This window comes from Harpia harpyja, chromosome 13 (assembly GCF_026419915.1).
Source record: "Harpia harpyja isolate bHarHar1 chromosome 13, bHarHar1 primary haplotype, whole genome shotgun sequence".
NCBI lineage: Eukaryota > Metazoa > Chordata > Aves > Accipitriformes > Accipitridae > Harpia > Harpia harpyja.
The window spans coordinates 30,399,477-30,419,886 of NC_068952.1; the positions used below are offsets into that span (position 1 = coordinate 30,399,477).

Below are 20,410 nucleotides of genomic sequence, written 5' to 3' on the forward strand. Positions count from 1 at the left end.
ACCCGGCCGGCCGCGGCGCGGGCAGCCGGGCTTCGCAGCCTGTCTTCCCCTCCCGCGGGCGGATTTGCGTGATTCGGGCGGACGTTTCCAGAGGTTTAATGATTTTTTTTTTTTTTTTTTCGGATGCCCCTATTTCACAGATTGCCGCAGGGCTGGAGGTGGCATGTTTCTCCAGATTTAAAAATCGGTGATACCGTTCATTTGAGAGGCGGTGTTCCCCCGCCCCGTCCCCTTAAAATAACGTCTTCTGAGAAGGATGATAGAGAAAATCTGTTGGCTTTGCCTTTTCTTCTATGGCGTATTTTCACCCAGCGAGGCGGGTCTTCTGCATTCAAGTATACCGTCCCGAAGGCGCGATCTTTTCTTTCTTGAGGCTCTTCCCGGGGAAAACGTAAAATAACGTGGTGGGGGTTTTTTTTGTTGTTCATGGTGGCGAGGAGCAGGGCCGGGCCCACTTTGTTTTTCCGGCGTGGAAACGAACGGGTTACTCGGCTAACAAAAACCCGATGGCGATTTTCGAGCAGAAAGCCTGCTGCAGCGGAGGAAGCTGGCGTCGAGGCGGGCGGCGGGGCCCTCCTCCGCTCCTGCGCGCGCCGCCGGCTGCAGGCGGGAAGGGGGAGGGGGGGGGCGCGCGCGGACGGCGCGCTCCTCCGGCTGGCTTCCCCGGTGCACCCCGCCGCCGGCAGAGGCGGCGCGCGGCGTCGGACAGAGGTGCTCGTGCGTGTCTCTCCCGCCAGCCCGGGGCGGCGGCGGTTGGGCGAGGCGCGCGGGGTGGCCGTTGGGCGTCGTAGGTGGTGGTGGTGCCAGCCGAGGGGGGCTCGCTGGTGAGGGGAGCGGGGATGGCGTGCGGCGGTTGCCAGCCTTTGGGGCGTTATTTTCAGCGTTTTTAAGATGAGCTGACAATTAGTCCATCTGTTCTTCCGGCTTTACGGAAGAAATGAGAGGTAGATGCTGTGCTGATGAGTTGAAGATACATAAGAATTGCATTCTTATGACAAGAGATTACAGATAGCATCCACTGATCTGCACTTTGAAGAAATTATTTCCTTCCTGGTGAAAGCAAAGGTACTCATAGAATATTTAACTACTTTGAAAGAATAAAGCCTGTTCTAGTACTGCGATGATCATCTTTTCTCTTTTGGAATGCCATTCAAGGATGGTGACAGTGTTCTTGGCCCTGGGTTTGCCTGTGTAAAATGATATGTGCAACAGGACGGTTTTTGTAAACTGATCTAAGATATGATTAAATATGCTGTGATTTCCTATGATTAATTTCCCCTGGCAATTACTTTATGTCCGGATGCTGAGAAGTCTGTCTTACTAGAACTGAATGCTGCTAATGTGGAAGCTCCTCAACTTCAAATTTTATTTAACGGGGGAAAAAAGTTAAATGTAAATACCACAAAGAACCTCCCCTGGCTCTTTGATTATTCCTTTTTTAAAAGACTTTGTCACTTTCATGTAAATGTTTTATTGTTGTTTCCTTTTGTGTGTGTGTGTGTGAAGGAGGTCAGGAAGGCTTGCTAAATAGTGTAGCTGAGGATATACAGAATTTTGTCAAAATCTCAAGAATCTAAAAGTTATTTGTAATGGATCAGATAAAAATGTTTTCTTTAGTTCTTTAAAGAAAAACATTCTGACATAAAAGCTGTTACAAAACTTACTTTATCATGGTACTGCATTTTTTTTTTGACAGGTGACTGCTTCCCATATCTATTCTAACTGACTTTTGCAAAGAAGAATGGCTTCTTGCTATGTTGTGCTTCATCAGCTGTAACAGACTTGGCAGGCAGAATTTTTTAACAATTCTGTTGGTAACATACAAGCCAGAAAAGAACCGGGTTATGAAAGTGAACTGGAAAAGTCTATATTCGCTTGTAGGTGGGAGCTAGGAAGCTTCCTTGAATGACTGGAATGAAACCTGAGGCATGAGTAGCTGTAGAACTTGATTTTGAAGTACCATGTCCAGTTTTTGCAAATGCAGAAAAAAGGTATTTGATGTATATTGATACCATAGTATCTCCTTGAGCCTCCTAAAAAGACAAGTTCCATGTTAGCGCTGCATTTCTTAGCTTTGCAGGCATAATGGAACTGAGGTAAAACAGATTGTTTTTACTTTAGCTAGAAAGCCAAGAAAATCTGTGAAATTCTGGTTTCCCTTTAGAAAATTTTGAACAGGGGAGTTGGGCATTGAATCTGTGCAGATAGCAGAATTTACTTGCGGAAATTCTCATATCTGCTTCTAGCACTTGTAAGGTTGTAAAAGGACACAATGGCATGCACTTCCCCCTCTTTGAATAACATGCTACATAATGTAGTAAAAATTGATATGGTTGTGACCAGGAGACTGTTTGAAATTTGAGAAAAGAAAGTTCTTTGTTACGGGGAGGTGGAGCTTCAAATTTGCCAGCTGGGAGCTAGTGCTAGGTATGTGCTTCTTTTCTAAGGTACGAACATATCTTCACTGTGCTAAGTGAGCCTGTGGGGGTCTTTTGTTGTCTATTAGGTTTATAAAGCTCTTACTGAATGCCTGCGTTTCTTCCATTCTAATATTGATCGTTGTGCATTTTCAATGGACTGGTCTACAGAGAGCAGCTTCCTTCAGTGCACAATGCTAACCTTTCCCTGGATCAGAGTCCATCCAGTGCATTGAATGAGGCAGATATCCTGGGGAAAAACAGTATGTGATCACGTGACTTAAACTGTAACATAACGCATGCAAATTAGGGTGGGAAGAGAGTACAAACTACTTGTTTAAACAACAACTTTGTGTGTCTGTTTGTTGTACAGTTATACTTGCATCAAAATATTGAAATAAATTGCAAATACTTGGTTCACTCTTGTAGTTTAGTTTCTCTGATGCTACCCCCAAAAAGCTAGGGGACTGTTTTTATTTTACAGGTGCATTCTTAGTTAGAATGACCTTTTTAATTAAAACTTTGTTTGACCTTCCAAAAACCCATATATTTGAAATTACTGTATGGGTGGGGGGGTTAATCATGTATTATGTCAAAAGCAGCTTGTCCTAGAAGTTTCAAATAAAACCCACAAAGATGTTTTAGTAGATTGCTGGCATGATTAGATTTCAGAGAGGGAGACCTGTGTTTGGGAAAGTACTCAATGCTGGATCACTGAAGTTGAAGTGTATAATGCATGCTCTTAGATGGTGGGTAAGAAGTAAGTCTGGGAATAAGTGGATGTTAAAGAGACTCACTAGCAGTTCTCATATCTTGATGCTTGTGCGTGGAGTATTCTCAGTTACTCTGGTTTTGGTACAGCATGCTCTGTCACAGTGGCTCTGGTACTTTTCTAAGTACATGAAAAGTTAATTCACTCGACTAACCCAGCAGAAAACTACTTCTTTTCTTTTGGTTTTGCTAGAATTTTTTTTTTTCTTCTCCTCTTCCCTTGCGTTAGCAACTTGAATTATCTTACTGTGTGGTCAGATGAGTGCCAGAGCAAGTACACAGAATGGGGACAGCAGTGTCACGCCTGGAAGAAGGCAGTACTCTCTTTTCTAGTAGCAGAGATATATTTGGTCTGCTTAGCTGTCCTATGTGGCTGTCCTCTGTGCCACTGTAAACTACTGCAGTCAGAAATGGGGTGGGTTTTCTATAAATCCAAGAAAACAGAATAATTAAGATACTGGGTTTGTTCTTATTGTTAGCCTTTACTTACTGTCCTTGATGTGTAAAATGTCCACAGCCACAGACCAAACATTCAGAACATATCACTGGAAGAAAAAAAATGTTTCTGTGCAAAGTAGGTATGAAAAGAGGGAGGAGAAGTGGTTCTGTTAAGTGATGTGGCTTTGGTACACGGAAAAGCAGGATTTTTGTGCCAGGTTAATACTGGTATCTTCTTTTTAACAGAATTTAAGGCTGTAAGTTTTCAAATATTTTCATAGTGTTTTCTTGCCTACTTACTAGTTTTGAAGTGTGTGATTTTTGTGAATTGTAGAAAAGTGCTATTTGGTTTATGTTTAGAGAAATTGTCTTTATTCATTCAAAACAGAGATATGAAGCATATTCTCTCTTCTCATGCCCTGAACAGAATACTCAATAAAACATGATAGTGTTTTCACATGTAAGCCCAACATTTTTTGTCAACTTTGTTTCTCCTTCTCTTTTTCTCCTCTTGGAAATTGTTATTGAAAAACAGACTTTTGCTTAGCTAGGTGCTTCTTAGAGCTCCAACATCATCCACTGGTGGGCCTAGTGAGCTGATTCAGGTCCAACAACTGCAGCTCTCAAGTGTAACTTCGTTGGTTTGTTTTGCTGCATTTATTCCAAGGATTGGCATTTTTGTAATAGGGTCCTCTGTTTACTTGTTTCCATTCTTGTGAGCTAAAATGGTTTATAGTCTGATATTTTCTGTGAAACTTAAGAGGGTATCTTCCTTGACAAGTAGCTGAATCTTCTGAAGTCTGTGTGATGGGCTTTCCAGATCTCATCTCATCTTGTACTGCATTCCAAATGAGATTCTGGTTCTGCTCGTTTTGTTTCTTTCCAGGAAAAACTGCAATTATTGAGCTTTTCAGAGCAATAATAACAGAAGTGGTGCCACTCCTTGGCGTTTCCAAGATGTTTCTTTGTGCACAGGGTATTTTGTTAGTTTTCAGCTGGTATTGCATGAAGAACTTGTAATCAATCCATTAGCTAACCATTATGGTCTGAAAGTAGCCATACAGTGAATGCATGAAATCAGATGTACTTATGACTTTTCCCTGAAAATTACATGCCTAAATAATTTGGTTGATGATCTTTATTGAATTGCAAATATTTGGCCATCTAAATGTGCCTTCTGTTCTGTGTTCAAAACCAAAGCCTTTTCAATTATCTCTTATTTGTCTTCTCATTGTGGATTACATTTCAAGATAAGGAAGAAAAATGCAGGAAGTTGGAATGTCATGATATCTTTTCTGTTTTCACATGAACATGTATTTTTCTTGCTTTCATTAATCTCACCTTTTCCTCCCTGCCCACCATGACTTAACTGATTATTTAGTCCTGTGGAACTGTATCATCGCAGGAACCTTGATGTCAGGAATTATTCTACTTAATTTTATAATTTAATTTACTAAATGGAAGACTCTTAATGGGTAATATTGTAGTTTTACTTAACTTTTTTTCCTTTGGAATTCTCCTAAGAATGGCCACATAGATGCACCTTTGGTCTGACTCAAACCCAGTATCTTTTCTCCAAGAACAGCTATAACCTGGTGCCAAGGGAGAGATAAGAAATGTGCAGGCATATATGGTATTTTCTGCTAAGGCATTGCTAGTCTCCATCTATTTACTGCTTGGAACTTCTGAGTCGGGTGGAGTTTCTATTAAGGGATTATTCCTTCCACTTGATCTGCATTTCTTCAGCTATGTCTTGAAAAGGCAATTCAGAAAAAATGGCCTCTTATATTTTTAAGACCTTCATTTCTTATACATGTTCAGCTATGTGCCAGCTTAAATTAAGATCTTGATTTCCTACATATTTTTGTTATTATAAAAAAGCCACCCCAGTTTTGGGAGGTTAATGAAGATTACACTTCTGCTCATCCATCTCCCCTTTCTTTAAATGATCATGTTTTCTTTTTATTGTACTTGGTTTCCAAAGGGGATGGTCATGTAATATGAGGGTCAAACCCTTCCTGTAAGAACTGCTTTTTGAGGTGATTCACGAATCAAAAACACAGCTTGAATTTTAGCTTTAAGTTGACTGTGAAACTGGCCATGAAAAATCTTTTTTGAATTGTAAGCAGAAATTATTCAGGAAACCATTGAGTAACCACTGAGAACCCAGAACCTCTTTTCGTTTAGCTTTTGGATTAGCAGAGAGTTTTGAAGAATGATCGCAACTGGTTGATATAAGAATTATGGAACCACTACAGTATTTTCATGTTAGAGATGATATTGCCCTCTGTGGTCATTTTGTTTGTTTTACTATTACAGTTCTTGCTGATAAACATAATAAAAGGTCTTGTTCAAAACCTATTTTTCTTCTAAATGCTGCTCAGTCATCACGCTCTAATAGCCCTTTAAATGTCCCACTAATTTTTATTGGGCCATATTGGAGATAATTGGGTAGTGCCTTTATTTTGAAGTCAACACTAACTTGAATCTTCAGCAACCTTAGTGAAATTATTTAGTTCTAAGTCTGTCATAATTCATGCCTGTTTGTTAAAATAAATGTTTTTAGTTTTAACTATTACCATTTGGATCACAAATTCTGTAGCATATTTTTAATTAATCAAATCTTAATTCATCAGCTTCTAAATACACCTTGTTATCTCTTTTTAGACCAGTTGCAGTCCTAATATGTTGCAAGGAATCCTATATGTAACTTTCTCTTGCTGAGTGCTCTTTTGAGAGGTGTGATAGCATGGCCAGTATCAGTCCTACAGATCTATCTTATGTAGCATATCAAAAAGTAGTGCAAATTCATAAAGCTCTGAAGTGCTCTGCCAGAGCTCTGTTCTCTTCAGTTTTCTTCCTAGTTGGAGAGCAGTAAGAAAGATAATGTTGCTGTTACAGAACTGGAATTAGTGAAAAGGAGTAGCTGGATATAGTCAGTAGGTGTATTGCAAAAAAGAATACATATAAACCCACACCAACCACCCCCACCCAAAAAAAAGAGCAGTGGAAAGATATATCCACACAAAAAAATGCCAGGCTGAACTTAAGCTTGGGCATAGCTTGAGTCAATCACTTGAAAGTCCAGAGATGTCACAAATTTTTATTTTTTTTTAAAGTCTGGCAATAATGATATTTGAAACAAGGTGGGCCATTGTGGAAAACGTATTGTTGTTTCTATTAATTGTAGTTTGCCACATGGAATTTGCTTTTGCTGAATCTTCATACCCCGTTAGTTTCATTGGCTCTTTTTCTCATTCAGAATTTCATTTTTTACTTCCTTGAGCGTGGGTAAGTTGCCTGTCTGCCCCAGGTCTTGGTGAAGTCAGTGAATCTTCAGGTACTACAAATGACTTCTATGTATGGTGGGATCTGTTTTTACACAACAGAGCAAGGCCTAATATAATGCTATTGCATTATATTCTTTAGCTTGCTATGGGAACTTTATTGCTTGGCATTATCCAATAGTGTCTTTTTTCCTAGACTAAATATTTCTTTCTTCAGTATTTGCAACTTGTAAATCACATATAATTGTCTTGCATGCTGTGTGTGTATTTATTCTAGCTTTCTTTAAACAAACACAGCCCCTTGCTTTTTTTCCATTTCTGTGGCCTGATTGCATTTTCTTTAGCAAGCTCTCTTGTCAACTTCAACTGTTAAAGTTAAACGTGTTCAGGTGTTGCGTTGTTGAAACTGCAAATAGCAACAGTCAACTTCCCCATTTAGCGCAGACTAATACTCCAGAATCTGGTTTGCATTGATCTCTTGCAGGATTGTCATTGCGAGTGGATTGTTTCAAAATGCTGCCTGGTTACTTGCTTTGAGGAGGTCAGTGTTTGTAACAGAACTAAGAACTAAATTGTCCAACAGCTTCAGTTCCCGATGTCTGAATTGCATTTCGGTACCTGCATATAGTAGAAATGTTTTAAAGTTTTTATTCGTTGTGCCTTGAGCTCTAGTTTGTTAAGAAGAAGTTCCTTTCTTCTAGAGCTTCTGACATTGCTTTCATGGTCTCTAGTTCTGTTTACCTGGTTTATGCACCCTACACAATAACCATTTTCAGTTGGTCCAGTTAATATTACTGGGTATTTACTTAAATGTCTGGCAAGGTGAATTCATTTTTATTTTTATGTTGTCTGGGCAGCCTACAGCACATAGTAAAGTCCTTTGTAAAGTGGCAGTAAGAAAAAAAAAAAAAGAAAAAAAGCTGAAACATTAATACCAAGACATGACAGTGAACCAGGAAGTCCTGAGTCATTCCTTGCCTAGTTGAGGCAAATTGAAACCTTTGATTTAGTTTAAAAATAAATAAATAAATAAACAAACATACTGTTATTTTTAGTGCAATTCATAAAATTACTTCAAACAGCACTTTGGGAGAAGACTAGATTTAGCAGATTAAGATCCTTGAGTTCCTGTATTTCGTGGGTCTTCCCCTTGGTGCATTTTCATTCCAAAACCAAGAAAAGCATTATGCCTTACTGGTTTTTGTTGCACTTTTTGGGGGACAATGCCATGGCCTTCAAAAAAAAATTTATTCAAAGGTGTCTGTGTATCGTTTTATTTGTATAGTTATTTCCATAGGGATTCTTCCTTTCTTTTCAAGATATGTATTCACATTTGTGGTCACTGATCTAAGGCAGACTTAGAAGAAAGACTGCATTAGTATATCATGAGGTGAGAGACTAAAGATTTGGTCATTGGATTGTGGTGTGTTATAAAAACCGGTTGAGGCAAGTAAAAAAAAAAAAAGAATAAAAATACACACTGAAACTTTTGAAAAAGTATATAGTTTTAATCTGTAATGGGTAAATATGAAAAACTACTTTATATTTTAATAATAATAATTGTATTAATATTTCTTACAGTTCCTCTAGACCTCTAAGTCCTGTGAGGCTTTGGTGGATTTGGTGTAATTGACCCGTGTTCTTGTAGCAGCCTAAGCAGAACTGCCTGCTAGTTGTCCTGGTCCTGCTCTTTTCATCCCTTTTCTCCCACCCCTAGCTGCACAGCCCCACTCCTTTTGCTTTGGTGCTAGATTGCTGTGTGTTCGCTTCTGGGAACCGTTCATTTGTTTGTGGGAGTGGAGAAGAGCGCAAGAGTTAGTCTGTCACTGGTTGAACATGCTGAAATAGCTCAGCTGCACAGCCACGTGAGTCCTGCAGCCAAGGCAAAGGGGAAGTAGTTGGGACTTTCTGGCTGGAGCAGGGCAAGAGGTTTGGGATCCTGACAACAGTGAGACTGGTTTTGGCTGTTGCAGAACCGCAGCTGCTTCAGTTTAGCATTTATGATGAGGGTTAAAACCACTCATTTGCCTGTCAGTTGAATCTTCAACACTAAGGTTGAAAATAAGTCAATACAGTGAAGGTCTAGACATGCAAGCAACTTATGATGGGGTAATCTATGTATTAGCTTTGTATGTATTAACTTTCCGTAGTAAGTCCTGTGTGGCACATGCAAGGAACACAAGGCAGTTCACACTAAGTAAGCTACTTGAGATTTGCTGCAGTGGAAGTGCAGTGGAGCTGCTAAGAGGTGCCACACTATAAATTCACATCCTATACTGTTGTCCAGTAAACTGTTCCTATATATTTAGATCTTTAAATTTAATTAAGCTCCTAACTTCTCCATTTCAGCCAGTAAAACTTTGAGCAGAGACTGCTCCAATCTCATTATAAATTCTGAATACAGTTTATACACTGGAATTTTGTCACCTTTTCAGATATTAAAAGTTGTGGAGGATTTGAAAATAAAATGTGTTTTCTTTTTCTCTGAACCAAACTTGCAAAAACATCTGAAAAGCACTTGGAACTTTAGGAGAAAGTGGGAATAAAAGTCAGTCTTTGGAGCTCCATGTTCATAGGGTTTTTCTTACTACTTAGAGTTAAAATACAAGTAATAAAGGATAATTGTTTTGTTATGATTATTCAATATTCTTTTAAATGTCAACTGCCTTTGTGTCTGCAGAAGATTGCAGATTGGTAGTTACTGGTATACTCTAGAGCAGCTGTTCCCAACTGTAGAGCTTGACTTTTATGGATGTATTGGCTGACATGGTTGGACCTTTATTATTGAAACATCTTCTGTTTAATCCGTTATGGTGCTCGTGTCTCACAATACCATGAGAATGCACTAATTCTGTTAAATACGCTTGTGTGTCTGGATGGGATGGCCCTCAACCTGTTCATCTTGTGGACCAAGTACAGGCAACATGTTTCCGTTTTCTCTCTCCCTCCCTCTAACTTGTAATAATACATGGCACATACATCCAAGGCTAAAGGGAAAAAACCAACACTTCTGAATTTCTGGCAACATTGGGAAACACTTTGCTTTGAATTCAAAGTAAAGCAATCCTGTTAAGATAAACTGGAAAGAAAAACATATGCAGGAGAACAAGTAATACCTGGTTTCTCAGGGATGTGTCCTGTATCCCAAACTGTGCTGAACCTCAACGTGCACATGTGCTCCCTCTTGCTGTCTTGGTTGGGAACCAGCAATATTCTGTGGGGAAAATAACCTGAATGGCAAATATCCTGCAAAGGCAGAGCACAGAGGAGCCATGTGAGTGCAGGTTGGTCAGCAGGCTGTAAGGAGCTGGTAACTGTCAAACTTGCAGCGCAGTGTTTCTGCCAGTGGGATGATGGACTTGTTCTTTTTAACTTTTTCTGCTCAGCCCTCCATTCTCCCAAAACTTTTAGGAGCTTTGTATCTGTGAAATCTCCAGCTCTCTAAAGCTTGCTGTTAGGAGGAAAGAATGGCAGAAAAAAAAGTGACTACTTAAGCCCCACTTCCTCAGGTAACTAAAAATGTTTTCAGTAAGAGTTTTAATTACTAACTGTGTGGTAGAAGGAGAATACAGTTAAAAAATGTAAATAATTTGTTTAAAAAATACACACTCTTGCTTGAAGTAAGAAAAATGCCTTTTAAAAATATGTCTGGGGAAATAAAATGAAGGCTACAACTGGGCTATTTTAGATTAAGCAAGAAATAATATTAGTCTTGTATGTGACAGACGTACTAAATAAATAATTAACATCTTTTCATTAGGAAATGTGCAAGAAATAAAGTCCAGGAGGAGCCAAGGCAAAATAAGCAAACATAGAAATGCAGCACTAATTTACTCTAAGATGTTAGTTTAATAAATAGCACTTATCAGAAGTATTGCTCAGTGGGTACCAACAGTGATGATAACTTTTATACCATGGAAGCATAGAGTAAGTTAAAGAACAGAGGATGTGAATTGTTCTAGCCTTTAAAAAGGGAATCGATGATTCTTAATCAACTTCTTATGCTTTTGTCCATATTTAGTTCCATGTTAAAATGATTTAAAATACTTTTGGTAAATCAGAAGACTATTTCTCCCTTGCAGCAGCATGTTTAATATACCTTTTACTTTTTATGCAGCTGAGCATAACTTAAGTTCCAGTCAAATCTTTTTGTTGGAGGCATAAAATGAGTAAGTTCTGTAGTAACTGTGGTTAGTTCTTAAAAAAAACAAAACAAACAAACAAACAAAAAACCCCACACAACCAAAAACCTAAAAACCCCCACAAAAATCAACCCCCCAAACTTGTTCACTGAAGTGCCAATGAAAGGGATGACTCAATCCCTTTTTGTGGATGGGGTTATAGTACCACTTGCTCTTGTTTGGTTCGGTGCCTGGAGCAGTCTGTGTTTAGCCTTCCCTTTCACATATCTTCCTTTTATTTATTTATTTATTTTTAAAGGCAACAAAATTATTGAACTGGCAAGGGAAAATCTGTATAGGTTTCCTCCCATAGAACTACTTGAATTTCAGATTTTTGTCTACTGAAAGACATATTTGCATTCATTTAATAGCCTTTAAAAATAGTTATAGTATGATACTAATAAAAGCATTTTCCAGTGGTCTCCAAGTGTTCCAAAGTTAACCAGATTTTCATTGTAGTATTCTGCAAAACATATGCAAACATTGTACCAAGTCAAGTGTAAATCACCAGTCATTCTTAAACCAGCTTATGAAGGTCCACCTGAAAATATTGTGCTTACATAGCAATGAGGGCTTCTGATTGACGTTTAGTTGAGGGGTTGTAATATACCTGCTCAAACAAGTCCTTGCATAAAAACATCATGCTGGATACTCACTGTATGTGTTAATTCTAAAAGTTTATATTAACAATTTTACCTGTAACTTTTTGATAACTTTTAGTAAATAAGAGGTAGTATAAGAAATAGAATTAAGACTTAGCCGTGCTAATAGCTATATTTGTTTGTTGGCTGCATACAAGAAAGGAGTGAGTAGGCACTGCAAGCAAATGTGGAATAGCTTCTCTCCAGGGAAGCCATTCGCTAGGTACTAATTACAGAGTGGTTTAAAGTCTTTGCAATAAGTAATTAATCATTAAAACCATGGCTATTCTTGTTGTTTGTGCAGGTGTCTTACCCTGCTTTGTATCTTGCTAAATTCTTAATACTGTCTTTTTAACAGCTGTTTTCATGTGATCATACATTGAGAAAGTGTTTGTGTTGTATTTGTTACCTTTCAGTTTCATTTCATGGGAAGGAGAGAGATGGGAAGGACACAGACATTAAAGAAATGCTATATTCCAAACTGCAAGACTAGATTTCTATCGAATGATTTGGAATATGAGTAAAGAAGTGAACAAATAATTAAAATAGAAGGCATTTTAAGCCTTGTTCTACTCTATTTTTATAAGAATCTTCAGGAAGAGGACTTCCCATCAGGAGGAGATCTTAAAAATCAAGTCCCATGTTTTTGTCTGAGATTGGAAAATGCTGAACATGAAGAAAACTCCTTTCTCTACATCAGAGCTACCAGGCTGATTTTTAAAGACTTTAGGTTTTAAGCTTGTGATGTTAAATACTTTGTAGACTACCCATGTATCACAAAATAATTATGACACAATCAATGAGCTTTTATTATGCTTGTGCACACACACACACTCTCCCTGTCTTCAGACAGTGAAGATTGCCTAGAGCAAACATCACTTACAACTTTAAGGCAAAATTCTGAGCCTTTGGTTGTTTTGTAAAATAAGTACATCCAACTTTTTTTTTTTCATGTAGGGCCTGTGTTACTGATCTTGGAACAAACAACTTAGTGTATTTCCAAGAAAAATACATCTGTGGACTTGGCTGTTGAGAATAATTGTAAAAAGCTCCAAAGCATTCCATAAGGGAGAGAGTAGAATGTATCAAATATTTTGTATGGAGCCTACCTTGGAATGATAAACATATTTTTCATGTTACAGTGGAGATGTAGCAAAGAATAATAATTGAATACCTTTTTTGAGTTATATATCTATAATACTATGAATGGAGGTAGAGATCAGTAACATTGATTTCAATAATTGTCCTCTATCACTTCCACTTTCATGTTCTGCGTACTTATGCATTGTGTCAAGAAATTGAACACTGAATTGAAAACTGAAAAAAGTTAAAATTACTTAAATCTTTGGAGAGTATACTTATCTTCATACCTGCAAAGTAAATAATTCCCTCTATTAAAGAAGAAAAAATATGCATTGCCTTGAATGTAATTTAATCTTACTAAGTATCTTGGGACATGGAATAAACCCCATATATTTCACAATTTTGGGGAAAGTGAAATCACCACCCTTGGGAGGTTAAGAGGTCCAATTTTATTTGCAGAGTGGTTTTTGTCTTTTCAGTAGTGCTCAGGGCTGTGGTCAGTACTTGGCCAATGCAAATAAAACCTTCTTGTCGTACACAGCCTACGAAATAACTTGGAATATGCCATGATGGAGGCAGTGAGAATGGCAAGTGCAGGAGGAAGACTTGACTGCTTCTTTAAGATTACATTCTGCCTGAATGCAATGCCTGATTTGTATTTATTTATTTGTTTGTTTGTTTATCTTGGCAATAGTATAGTCTGATAATATAGTCTGATATGGAGTGTGGGGAAGGAAGTATTTTTGTAGCTTTCATTAAAGGAAGCTTTTTCCCAAAGACAATTTGGTTACAATTTCTTTGGGCTGCTTGCTGCAATCATTTCTGAAGGCTACTTATCAGATGAACTATTTTATTAGCATACTGGGTTTGCTAATCTCTGTATAGATGACCTTGTTTGATCATGATGAAATAGGAAAATTTAAAAATATTTTTCTTTATGCAGTTCCTGAATCTGAATGAGAGTGATGGACAAAAAATGAACTTGATTGTTTGATTGTAAGTTAAGCTACTCTTATAAACAGTCATTACCCTTTGTTTTAACTGTTTATTGAAAGCAGCTTTGCAAAAGTGTTGCCTTTCAGTGTAGGAAGGCTGCAAAGAAGAACGTTCATGAGAATTTTTTGCTAAGAATGTAAAGATTAGGAATGCAAAATACGGTGTCCATTTTCTTTAATAAATGCAAAATATGCTTATTGTCTGTTATCAAAGGATAAAATAGGATCACTTTTTTGAAGTCTTAATGGCTTTATCCTAGTGGCTAATAACTGAGTATGCCTTTAACATCTAATGTTAAATGTCTAATGAGTATGCTTTTAAATCTAATGTTTAGACTGCGAATACATTAAAACTTAAAGAAAAATTAACCTTCAGGTACCCCTGATTATTATAACAACAATATATGCATAAAAAGGCTTATGGTTTTTGTGTAAGAGTATTTCCATGTATGGTACCAGTCTCGTGCAAAGTTTTCTGGTCAGTCTTTTAAGTATTTGTGTGTTTACCAGTATTCTCTGTAACCAGTATTCTCTGTAAAGATAACCCAGTATTTTATTTTTTTGTCAAGCTGCTGAAGTCTTTGTTTCAATCTGCTGTTCTTAATACAATTTGATCTCCTAGCTTCTACTAGGAATTGTGGTGGTTGGGGTTTTTTTTGCTTGGTAGCCTCTCAATTTCTCAATCCCTTTTTTCTTTTTTCTTTGAAAAGGAACTTTTGCGGTAGGGGAAAAGCATGACTGTCTTCCTGGTTCCTGTAACATTTAATTTCCCTTTCTTTAGATGCTTTAAATGGGAGATTATTTAGTTTCAATTGTATGAGTTTGCTTAAACTTGGTAGAAAGTCTTAATGTTGTACTTCATATTTGTTGTAGACATCCTGATTGTTTATTCATGTAAATAATATCTTTTTGCATACTGTGACACTCAAATGATTGACAGCTATCAGGTAAGCCTTATTTCTGTACATTTGTTTGCAGTATTTGTATGTTGATATTGATATAATAGCAAAGGAAAAGATCTCGGGCTTTTTTTTTTTTTTTTTTAAAGTCATCATTATATCAAAAACAGAGTGGCATATGGTCATTTAAGTCATTGTCCCTCAAAATCAAAACCCCAAGCAACTTTCAGTGCAGCTGCACTGCTGGCAGAAAAAGAGGTTTATTTCAGTTGCTGTTCTGACAGCTATTCCTGTGTGTCACAGCAATAAAATAGACGTAGATCTAATTCTGACCTGGACCAGAGGGAGAGAATGCTTGTGCAGCCCCACAGCTGTAGCCACATTACAGGACAGATTCGCTGACTGATAGAGGGCAACAGCTTCCTGAGCTGCTTTCTTGTCCTTACTCCACCAGATGCATGGGGGCAACCTGTAGGGCATCTGGGTCTCTTCTGTAGAGATCTCAGACTCTTCGAATGCAGGAGGAAAATCTCTCTCTATCCTTAGTAGCATTCCCAGCTAAGGCTTTTATGCCTTTTTGTAACTAAAATATGAGGGAGAAATGCTTCTTGCCACAAATGCTGCTGAGGAGTCTGGTGTGATAATCGGACCCTAGGGCCAGATCGACAGGGTGCCAGACTGTACCGCTTCATCACTGTAAAGCGGATGGTGTGGCTGTATGTCTCTCCCCTGCCTCCTACATTTTTTTTGTTTGCTTTTTCTTCTTTTCTCTCCTAGCCAGAGAAGCCCTGAGAATTACATTGCTGTTGCTTTATTGATTTGGTAGAACTCTAACTCTTGTTTTAGTTAGTCTTCTATGATAGGTTAATATAGGTAATGTGTATATTTATCTGGGTTGGATATGTACTAATTAAAAAAAAAAATGGGGGGCATGACTCAGCTTGATCTCCTGATGCTTTATAAGAGCATTTTCTTGCTCTGGTTTTCGTTTCTGCTCTATGTTTTATTATATATATTTTTTTCTTAAGCTTAAAATGACCTTTTAAAAAAATCTTTTTTAAAACATTGGATCTAGCAGATGTTGCAAGTGAACGACTTTGTAAACAAAAGGCCCAGGTGATTTTGTAGACTAAGATTCAAGCACGTTTACATACTCTTATTTTGCCTTCTTTCCTCCTCCATCTCTTTGTGAAGAAGAAAAAAAAAAAAGACTAAAAAGGGGAACGGCCAAAAAGAGGAGAAGAGTTTTGCAGGGTAGTAGTTAAGAGGGTTTCTTTGCTCTTGGTGGTTCCCTTGTTCTGTAGTATTTAGTCATGGCTACATGTTTTGATGGACACTGAAAATTACATATTTTAGACATAGTATAATGCTTCAGTATGATTTTCTAATCTGTTCTTCAAGAAATCGTGGCCAAACTTGGATATTTGAGCTAAGTTGGAACAGGTCAAATACTTCAGAAGCAGAATGAATACCTGAGGCTATCATTCAGTTGCCTTGTCAGCTAAACCTTAATAAGTTTGAGATAAGCTAACAGACTAAGGAGGACTGCAATTTTTATGAGATGTTTTGGTTTAGTGGTAGGGACAGTCATCCTAAATGTTCTCTTGTTCCCCGTTTGAGCAAGGAAGTTAAATTGAATGGATGCTTCACTTTTCTTCCACTTTACCTGTTTGCATGCTTGCCATCCAGTTTACTGTGTTACATCAGTGTAACTCTCAAGTAATTGCATAGCATTTTCATGAACTTTGTAACTGTCATGGTTTAACCACAGCCAGCAACTAAGTACCACACAGCCACTCACTCACTCCTCCCCGGACCCAGTGGGATGGGGAGGAGAGTTGGAAAAAAAAAAAAAAAAAAGTAAAACTCGTGGGTTGAGATAAGAACGGTTTAATAACTAAAATAAAATAACAATAAAATACTATAATCATAATTGTAATGAAAAGGAATATAACAAAAAGAGAGAGAAATAAACCCCAAGAAAATACAAGTGATGCACAGTGCAGTTGCTCACCACCCACTGACTGATGCCCAAGCAGCGATCTGCCTCTCCCAGCCAGCTGCCCCCAGTTTATGTACTAAGCATGACGTCCTATGGTATGGAATATCCCTGTGGCTAGTTCGGGTCAGCTGTCCTGGCCGTGCTCCCTCCCAGCTTCTTGTGCACCTCCTCGCTGGCACAGCATGGGAAACTGAAAAATCCTTAAATTAGGATAAGCCCTGCCTTTAGCAACAACTAAAACATCAGTGTGTTATCAATATTATTCTCACACTAAATCCAAAACACAGCACTGTACCAGCTACTAAGAAGAAAATTAACTCTATCCCAGGCGAAACCAGGACAATAACTAATAGCAATATTTCTTTATATCAGCGTGAATGGGAACAGTTTCTTGTTCAGGGCTATATATAGCATTTGAATGTTTCTAGAGGGATGTGCTCAGGTGAGTTTTCCAGTCAATGAAATAGTCGATAATAGCAGTTCTACTTGTTGGACAGCTGCTAAAAATCTAGGATTGTTTTGGTCAGTTTTTCTAAGTATGCAAGCTCATCTTCTCTGGGGGATGTTGATGAAGAGTTTTAATGTTTTTAAGCATAATTTACCTTATTTATGCTTCCATTGAGTGTTTTTTTGTTGTTTGTTTTTTTTTTTTACAGCCTTTTAAGGATATATTTCTATTAACCTTCATGGATATTGTTATGACACTAACCCAAGCCTCAAAGTGAAAAGTATTATCACTTGACAACTTGATCTAACTTGACTTGACCAAAGCATTAGTTGGGTAGTGTCTTTTCACTATGCTAAACTTTTATAGCTGTATCCCATGTTGCTTGGCAAGCAATGGCCAACACTGAATTTTTCTCGCTTCCCCTTGTGAAGTACACTGTGAATTCAGAAGGTCCGTAAATTCTTCAATAAATATTTTTATTGATCATAAGCCTAAACTGCTTTATTTAAAATGGGTATTTATTTATTTAAGGGTTTTAAGGAGCAACACTGCACACTACTGTGGTGTAGAAGGATGGTGGATGTAGCCTGAATTCCAGTTCCCAATGAAAGGTTCTTCAGCCAGTTCTTTACCCATGCACGTTCCCTGTCCACCCCCCCCCCCCCCCCCCCCAACAAATTCACTTGATGGACTAGCCCTAGGAATTGGTGAGAATAGTTTCAGCCAGGAGGCTGTTGTCTGCGGAGCCCGCCCTCTCCCTTTCTGGGATGACAGCAATGTGAGTAGTGAAAGAAGCAGGGGATTATGAAAGCACCAAGGATAGTTTCGTGACTTAAACACTTGGAAGCTACCCTAGAGTATGAACTATTTTCTTGTATTTGTAGTCCCTGTGATGACAGATGACCCATCTACCCATACTTTGGAAAAGTGGTCTTAATTTTCTAACCACCCTACGTGTGGCTTTAACCTTACTTGCAGAAGAATTGGGCATTCAGTGTCAGAACACAAATATATGAGACCGTTTGAACACCTGTGGTGGTGTGTAAAACTAGGTACTTTAAGATGAAATGCTTATGGGTTTGGAACTTAAATACTCAAGATTAAGATGCTTTAGTGGTAGAAACTGCTCTACAGTTCCACATTTATAATAAACCCCTTATAAAGATAGTTGTGGAGATGTACTGTTAAGTGTTAATGAATTTCTCATGCTGTGGTGATGAGCATGGCAGATAAAGTCAGTAGGAAGTTAATAATTCACAAAAGGTTTTTAGTGATGTGCAATATATAAGGCACAAGCTAATCAACTGATGAGGAGACGAGAAAAAAAAATACTGATTAACTGACTGTTAAGCTTTTTGTTTTAACCTGAATAAGGTAGAGTCCTGGTTCAAATATTATGTGGTGATGTAGTTAAAGGTTACTTTCTAATGCATGTATATAAGTAGGTTAATTGTGGTTGCACATGGAACACTGCTTGTCATACTGCCCACCTTCAGAGTGTTTTGCAGAATAGACAGTGTTACTGTGGTGTTTTCCACCAAATCTAACTTCTTAGATTTAAATCAGTTATCTTTACAGATTACTTTTTAATATCAATTATATTGATACAGTAATCTTCTCAGGGCTGGAATTACCTTCGCTTTGCTCTTTTCTTTCTATAGCATAGATTTCTCCATTTCAGTCAGAAATAGAACTGCTGGCACTAGTATCCTTAATTACACTGGATAGTCAATAAAGCAGTCATGGTAGGCACTTTTCCAGTGGGTATTGTTTGCTGATAACATTTCTTTGTGACTTGGGAATCAGCTTCAACTTCAGGTCTTCTCCAGCCATTACTGGCTCCATTAGTGCTCTCTTAATTCTGATTTCTCCCTTGTCATGGCTTACACCTGATGTTTACCCTTCTTGATTCCTCATTTCAGAGTCTGCCTGGCTCAAGTGTCTTGTTGTGGTGGGTTGAGCCTGGCTGGACACCAGGTGCACACCAATGAAAGCACCAAGGATACAGCACCACCAGTGCTATATCTCTCCCCTGCTCAGCTGGGCAAGGGAGAGAAAAAATGTAATGAAGGGCTCATGGGTCAAGATAAGGACAGGGAGAGATCACTTGCCAATCACCATCATGGGCAAAACAGACTTGACTCAGGGAAATTAGCTTAATTTATTACCAGTCAAATCAGAGTAGGATAATGAGAAATAAAACCAAATCTTAAAATGCCTTCCCCCCACCCCTACTTTCTTCCTGGGCTTAAGTTTACTCCTGATTTTCTCTACCTCCTCCCCTGCCAGCAGCACAGGGAGACAGGGAATGGGGGCTGTGGTCAGTTCATCATGTTGTCTCTGCCGCTCCTTCCTCCTCAGCGGCAGGACTCCTCACACTCTTCCCCTGCTCCAGCGTGGGGTCCCTCCCACAGGAGACAGTTCTCCATGAACTTCTCCAGTGTGGGTACTTCCCACAGGCTGCAGTTCTTCATGACCTGCTCCAGTGTGGGTCCCTTCCATGGGCTGCAGTCCTTCAGGCACACACTGTTCCAGTGTGGGTCCCCCGCGGGGTCACAAGTCCTGCCAGAAAACCTGCTCCAGCGTGGGCTCTTCTCTACACAGATCCACAGGTCCTTCCAGGAGCCTGCTCCAGTGCGGACTTCCCACAGGCTCACAGCCTCCTTCGGCTATCCACCTGCTCTGGCATGGGGTCCTCCATGGGCTGCAGGTGGATATCTGCTCCACCGTGGACCTCCCTGGGCTGCAGGGGGACAGCCTGCCTCACCATGGTCTTCCCCATGGGCTGCAGGGGAATCTCTGCTCTGGCGCCTGGAGCACCTCCTCCCCCTCCTTCTTCACTGACCTGGGGGTCTGCAGCGTTGGTTCTCTCACACCTTCTCACTCCTCTCTTCAGCTGCAGTTTCTGTTGCACAGCAACTTTTCCCCTTCTTAAATCTGTTCTCCCAGATTGTCTGAATTTGGATAGATTTGCATAAGAGCACTAGTAAAAGGTACAAACTGATACTAAGGCCTCCTATCACATTTCAATTACCAATTTGCATATATGAGGTAATAGTTATAATTTTTGTTTAAAGGTACTAACATAGAATATTTTCCTCTAACCTTGTTTCAGAAATGTTTGAGTAATTTCTTCAGAAGCTTCCCCAATATACTAGGCAAGTGTATGAGAGGGTAAATGTAATTTTAGCAAAAATTTTAGCAGCTGGAAACACGAACTTATAAGGGCAAATAATGGGCAACATAGG

General features: G+C 38.8%; 1 protein-coding gene across 10 annotated transcripts in view; it reads left to right on the forward strand.

The window, feature by feature from the left end:
• Positions 1-20,410, forward strand: part of CEP170 (centrosomal protein 170) — a 106,899-nt gene that overhangs the window by 866 nt on the left and 85,623 nt on the right. The window contains exon 1 of one of the 10 annotated variants that reach the window (XM_052805370.1): positions 170-187. The exons of the other annotated variants lie outside the window; for them this stretch is intronic. The gene's annotated coding sequence lies outside the window, so the exon portion shown is untranslated. Of the gene's footprint in view, positions 1-169; positions 188-20,410 lie in introns of those variants that run through there. 10 annotated transcript variants of the gene reach the window in all.